Source organism: Quercus suber, unplaced genomic scaffold (genome assembly GCF_002906115.3).
Source record: "Quercus suber isolate HL8 unplaced genomic scaffold, Cork oak 2.0 scaffold_20, whole genome shotgun sequence".
Classification (NCBI taxonomy): Eukaryota; Viridiplantae; Streptophyta; class Magnoliopsida; order Fagales; family Fagaceae; genus Quercus; species Quercus suber.
In genome coordinates, this window is record NW_027069485.1 from 1179065 (window position 1) to 1186447 (window position 7383).

The following is a 7383-nucleotide window of genomic DNA, read 5'->3' on the forward strand; positions in this document are numbered from 1 at the left end:
TATTTTTTTTTTTTTTTCCGCTTAATTTTATAATTACAATTTTATTCACGTCAAAAAAAAAAAAAAAATTATTATATATTAATTTTTTTTTTCAAGTCAGGGTGTTCCTAAGAACACCCTGACTTCAACGTGGCGTCGCCACTGGCTCTCTTCAACGTCGACAACACCGTCCAAGACCTTATCAACCATTGACATAAAAGGCCTCTTTGTAAAATCATTTTGCAAACACCAAGTAGCAACCCTCATCATGATGATATCCACAACTTCAGCTCCATGTAATTGCATATCTTCACTGTACTCATCAATAGATCCAACAACTGCTTCTCCTGTAACTTTTCATTGAACAGTCATAGTAAATGCATTGCCTCCTCTAGTTGAGAATTATCAAAATGTCTCCGACCGCACAATATTTCCAATAGCACAACTCTAAGACTATACACATCTACTTTCATAGTAATTATTGAAGTCAACTATTTTGGAGCCAAATAGCCAGGAGTTACTCTCATAATTGTTACAACTTGACTCTGGTCTCGATCAATCAATTTAGACAAACCAAAATCAGCAATTTTTGCATTAAAATTCTCATCTAGGAGGATATTTTCAGGTCTAATTAACGTCTAAGTGAGCTATCTTTCTACCGCATTCTTCATGAAGATAAGCAAGTCCTTTTGCTATGTCAAGAATGATCTTCTTTCTCTGTTGCCAATCCAAATTAATCTCTCGTGTCTTGTGGAAAATCCATTTATCCAAAGGCCCATCAAACATGTACTCATAAACAATAAGCAAATGAGATTTTTGAGCACAAAACCCAGTCAATCTTACCAAGTTGAGATGATGAATGCTACCAATTGTCTCAACTTCAGTTAAAAACGATTTCCTTATTTGACTAAAACCATCAAGATGCTTAACAGCAATTTTAGTGCCATCAATTAGAGCCCCTTCAAAAACTGTGCCAAATCCACCCGCACCCAACTTCTTCTTGAAATTCCTCGTCATGACTTGCAAATCCTTAAAAGAATATTGTGTGGGCATTCCAGGTACATGATCTAAATAGTACTCATCAACTTCATCAAAATTTTTACTTTTCCAAAACCAAAAAACCAATATCCCAATTAGAAGAAACAGACCAAAAATAGTTGCTACGCTGGACCCCAGTACTATTACAAGCCCATTTCTTTTCTTTCCATGGTTTGTCTCCTCTCGAGAAGGAACTGATCTTGGGGAAAGAGGGACTGCACTTGAGACATTTTGCACCTTGATGTATGCTATAAACGCAGAATAATTATAAGCATCAAACATCATCACCGCATTCATAAGTGAATAAAATTGGGATTGTAAAGAGCACGACCCGATATAGGGACTTCCAGAAGAGTCCTGTATGAAAGTAGCAGCTTTGCAGGAACAATTTTTTAAGCATGCTTGTTTGCAAAACTCTGAATTTACGTTTTGGAGTTCTACATTGTGGTTAAAGTAACGTTCTCAAGCTCCAAAATATGCCAATTTTGGGAAGATTCGCAAGAGATGGGAGTAATTAAGGAACATCCACTGTCAATCTCCCTTTCGTTCACTTCCTTAAAATAGTCTGTCCCATTTTCGGGTAGAGGACAACTACACTGGCTGTTTTTACAAACTCCGTCAGTGCCGCAAACCATAGGATAACTACAGTTATCGTTTTGAGAAGATCAGCCACTTCCTTCCACTGGAAACCCTCTTGGTTCTGTTAATGTTCATAAGAGTTTCAGTTCAAAGAATCAAAACAAGGATGACAATGGTTGAGCTGGTGCGAGGTTGAAGATGAATTATCAAAGCTCAGTGCAACGCACCGTTTCACTTGAAGTTAAAGAACATAAACGCACCGTTTTAATTAATGTGCAGCGCACCGTTTTAAGAGATAAAATACAAAGCTTCTGAAGGATGGAAACGGTGTCGTTCTTCTCTGTGCTTGAAGCCGTTAGTTCTGGCGCCAAAGTCAGTTATCATTTCTGGTGCAGAGTTAGTTACAAGCTCCGTATATTCTGGGTTGGTTATCAAGCAGTTAGAGAGCTTCAGTGTAATATATATATATTCTTGTATCCACATTTTTATCATTAAGAAAGATATACAGATTTCTTCTCTTTGTTAAACTCTCTCTCTCTCTCTCTTTCTCTTCTTCTCTGTTTATCTCTCTTTCTTTCCTTCTCATTTTTCTATCTCTCTTTCTTACTTCACAAACAAAGTTCATCTCAGTAAATTTTTGTTTTACAAATCAACACAGTTTTCTTCATGGTATCAGAGCAGGAAAATCCTGAAGTTCCTGTACAGAATCCTTCTATGGCGTCCTCAAGTTCAAGTGCTGCTACTTCTTCAACAACCTCTGGTTCCACAATCAATGTAATGAATCAGCCACTTCTTCTTTTGTCAAATATGTCAAATATGATGACAATCAAACTAGACAATGCCAACTATATTGTCTGGAAACACCAAATTTCAATGATTTTGGAGACCTACTCTTTGTTTGAGTTACTCGAAGAACCACAATTGATTCCAGAGAAATTTCTCAAGGATCTGAGTGGAGATTTTACCTCAATAGTGAATCCAGATTACACTCTCTGGAGATCAAAGGAGAAAGCTTTATTGACTTTTATCAGTTCAACTCTCTCACCATCAATTCTAGCACTAACTGTTGGGTGCACTTCTGCGTTAGAAGTCTGGAAGGTATTGGAGAATAGATTTTCTTCATTCTCTAGGTCTCATGTGATGAATCTTAAAGGTGAACTTCATAACCTTAAGAAGGGAGCAGATTCTATTGATGTTTTCTTGCAAAAGATTAAAGTAGTGAGAGATAAGCTACTAGTTGTTGGTGTACTAATTGATGATGATGAGCTACTTCACATAACTCTGAAGGGGCTTCCCAAAGATTTCAATGCATTTAGGTCAGCAATTCGAACCAGGAACACTAAACTGAGTTTTGATGAGTTATCAACTATGCTTAATGCAGAAGAGGAGTCCTTAAATGAAGGTTTGGATATTAAAGAATCAATCTTTGCAATGGCTGCAACTGCTACTCCAAAATCAAGTGGAAATTTCAATCCAAATCAATTCAATAGAGGAAGGGGCAGAGGTAATTTCAACCATAGAGGTGGAAGAGGAGGCAAAGGTGGTTATCACTCATCTCAATACAATCAATACAACCCTTTTACTTCACCCTTTCAACCAAATCAGTCAAATTCTAGTTCCTCAGTTCCCAGATCAGATAGACCTTCTTGCCAAATCTGTGGTAAACTTGGCCATACAGCAATTGATTGCTATCATAGGATGGACTATGCCTATCAAGGCAAGCATCCACCTACTAAACTTGCTGCCATGGCCACTGCTTCCAATGCTTGTTTTGCACAGGCACAACCTTGGCTAGTTGACAGTGCAGCTACTGATCATGTCACTGCCAATCTGAATCAACTCAGCCTACCTCAGCCCTATAGTGGTCAAGATCATTTGACAGTTGGTAATGGACAGAATCTACCCATCACCCACATAGGTAAAACTCTTCTTCCTTCACCTTATTCCACTCTTAAATTGAACAATGTCCTTAGGGTCCCTTCTATTTCTTCTAATCTGGCCTCTGTCCATAAAATCTGTCATGACAACCATTGCTGGTGTTATTTTGATGAGAATCTCTTATCCATTCAGGCTTTGGACACGGGGAAGGTCCTCTACCAAGGCAAGAGTGAAGATGGTGTTTATCCCATCTATCCTCATCAAGCCTCACATCTAGCTTTATCCTCCAAAGTCTGCAACACTGTTTCAAATTCTGTCAGTGTAAATAAAACCTTGTGGCACAGAAGGCTTGGTCATCCAAATGATCAAGTCCTTCAGTTTGTCTTTCCTAATGCAAAGTTTTCTTTAAATAAATGCACTCCTTTTGTTCAATCTTGTATTCATTGCTTACATGGTAAAATGCACAGGTTACCTTTTCCAAACTCTAAATTTGTTGCTTCTTCTCCTTTTGAGGTGGTACATTCTGATGTGTGGGGTCCTGCCCCTGTGATATCTGTTGATGGTTTTCGATTTTATGTTCTATTTGTTGATCACTTCACTAGGTTCACTTGGTTATACCTTCTTAAGTCCAAATCTGAAGTCTTTTCAAAGTTCCTTAAGTTTATAGCCATGGTTGAAACCCAATTTTCCACTAAAATCAAAACTTTAAGGTCAGATGGTGGTAGTGAATACACCTCTTTTGCTTTCAAGTCTTTTCTCATTCAACATGGCATTCATCATCAAATTTCCTGGCCTTACACTCCCCAACAAAATGGACTTGTAGAGAGGAAGCATAGGCACCTTGTTGAGACAACTATTACCCTATTGTCTCAAGCTTCAATGCCTACTGCTTACTGGTCTTATACCATACTTACCAGTGTTTTCTTGATCAACCTACTCCCCACTTCTGTGCTTAACTCCCTATCCCCTTGGTCCAAATTATACTCTTCCTCACCTGATCTGTCTCAGTTAAGGGTATTTGGGTGTGCTTGTTACCCTCTCCTTAGGCCTTACACCTCTCATAAACTTGACCCTAGAACCAAGGAGTGTTTGTTTTTAGGCTACTCTTCTAGGTCAAAGGGGTATCTCTGCCTTGATTTTTCAACTCACACTCTCTATGTTTCTAGACATGTTTTGCTTAATGAATCCAAATTTCCTACCCTTACATCTTCCAAAACCTCTTCCTCCCCCTCTTCAATCTCACATCTGTCTCATGCTCTCTGGTTGTCCAATCTTCTTTATCTTCATGCTTCCAACCAACCATCTCTCTTAGGTCCTTATTCTTCCAACACCACATCTTTACTTCCTGTCACTCCTTCTCCAAATGTAGTCTCTCATTCCATTGATCCACACAGCACTACCCCACCTAGTATTACTGCAACACCACCCACTACTCCTCCTAGCCATGCCCATTCAAATTCTGATCCTTCCTTACCTACTGTTTCTTCCAATGATACTTCTTCATCATTACCACCTCCACTACCTCCTGTTATTGTGGAAAATCAGCATCCTATGCAGACTAGGTCCAAGAGTGGTATAGTCAAGCCTAAAATTTGCTATAAGGCCATATTGGATTACTCTAAAACTGAACCTCCTTCTTATAAAGTGGCCTCCAAATATCCTGTCTGGTGTACTGCCATGGATGCAGAATTTCAGGCATTGCAAAGACAACTGACCTGGACACTGGTTCCAGCACCTCCTCATGCTAACTTGGTGGGTTGTAAGTGGGTATTCAAGATTAAACTTCACAGTGATGGGTCTATTGCTCGTTACAAAGCAAGACTTGTGGCCAAAGGATTCCACCAACAAGCTGGCATTGATTACTCAGAGACTTTCAGTCCTGTTGTCAACCCTGCCACAGTTAGACTAGTTCTTGCCATTGCTGTCAGCTGCAATTGGCCTTTGAAGCAACTTGATGTGTCCAATGTCTTTCTACATGGCTACCTTAAAGAGGAGGTCTACATGCACCAGCCTCTAGGTTATGTAGATGCAGCCCATCCCTCCTATGTATGCAAGCTCCATAAGTCTCTCTATGGCCTCAAACAAGCTCCCAGGGCCTGGTTTGAGAGATTTACTTTCCACTTAATTCATCTGGGATTTCAAGCTTCTTTTGCTGATAGCTCACTGTTCATCTTTCAATCCAAGAGCACCATCATTTACCTTCTCCTTTATGTAGATGATATCATCATCACTGGCAACCATTCCCATCATGTGTCATCTCTAATTGCTGCTCTCAGTTCTGTGTTTGAACTCAAAGACTTGGGTGACCTCAATTATTTTTTGGGAGTTCAAATTTCCAGAACTCAGTTTGGGCTTACTCTTTCCCAATCAAAGTATGCCTCAGAGGTCCTTCATCGTTTTCACATGGAAAACTCCAAGCCCACCAAGACTCCTTGCTGCCCTTCATCTCGATTACTTCTTACTGATGGTATTGCCCTCTCTGATCCTTCAGAATTTCGCAGCATGGTGGGTGCTCTTCAGTATCTCACCTTTACACGCCCAGACCTTGCTTTCAGTGTACATCAATTATGTCAATTTATGAGCACCCCTACCACAGTGCATCTAGAGGCTGCTAAGAGAGTTCTATGATATCTCAGAGGTACCCTTTCTCATGGGATTTCATTTTCCCCAGGGCCCCTCACAATCACTGCCTTCTCTGACGCAGACTGGGCTGGAGATCCCTCTGATCGCCGTTCCACAACAGGGCTTCTTGTATTCCTTGGTCCTTCTCCCATTTCCTGGTCTTCCAAGAAACAGAGCACTGTTTCTCGCTCCTCCACTGAAGCTGAGTACCGTGCTCTAGCCACTACTGCTGCTGAGGTCTCTTGGCTACGCATTCTCTTCAAGGAATTGCGAATTTTTCTCTCACATGTTCCCGTTCTGTGGTGTGATAATGCTTCAGCCATTGCCCTCTCTGCCAATCCTGTTTTCCATTCTCGTACAAAGCACATTGAAGTTGACTATTATTATGTGCGTGAAAAGGTGTTGCGTCGCGATTTGAGTGTGTGTTTTGTCTCAGGCAAGGATAACCTTGCTGATATCTTCACTAAGCCCCTGCCTTCTCCTTCCTTTCTTCTTCAGCGCAGCAAACTCCTGTTGGATGCTTCCCCCAGTAGTTTGAAGGGGGATGTTAATGTTCATAAGAGTTTCAGTTCAAAGAATCAAAACAAGGATGACAATGGTTGAGCTGGTGCGAGGTTGAAGATGAATTATCAAAGCTCAATGCAACGCACCGTTTCACTTGAAGTTAAAGAACATAAACGCACCGTTTTAATTAATGTGCAACGCACCGTTTTAAGAGATAAAATACAAAACTTCTGAAGGATGGAAACGGTGTCGTTCTTCTCTGTGCTTGAAGCCGTTAGTTCTGGCGCCAAAGTCAGTTATCATTTCTGGTGCAGAGTTAGTTACAAGCTCCGTATATTCTGGGTTGGTTATCAAGCAGTTAGAGAGCTTCAGTGTAATATATATATTCTTGTATACACATTTTTATCATTAAGAAAGATATACAGATTTCTTCTCTTTGTTAAACTCTCTCTCTCTCTCTCTCTTTCTCTTCTTCTCTGTTTATCTCTCTTTCTTTCCTTCTCATTTTTCTATCTCTCTTTCTTACTTCACAAACAAAGTTCATCTCAGTAAATTTGTGTTTTACAAATCAACACAGTTTTCTTCAGGTTCCACTCATACACTCTCAAGTGTCCATCAGGCCCAAATCTCATGTACTGCAGTGATAATGCTGATGGAATCTTAAATTGATTATTATTTGGATATGATTCTGCGGGATCTGTGAAGAAAGCGAAGCTTCCATTCTGAAATTGAATATAGCTTGTATAAGGTAAATTGAAAGAAAAATATTGTTCTGAGGCATTG

At 39.9% G+C, this 7383-nt stretch overlaps 1 pseudogene; it reads right to left on the bottom strand.

The window, feature by feature from the left end:
• Positions 1-470: 470 nt before the first annotated feature.
• LOC136063111 (G-type lectin S-receptor-like serine/threonine-protein kinase SD2-5) lies at positions 471-1314 on the bottom strand (annotated as a pseudogene).
• Positions 1315-7383: the final 6069 nt, after the last annotated feature.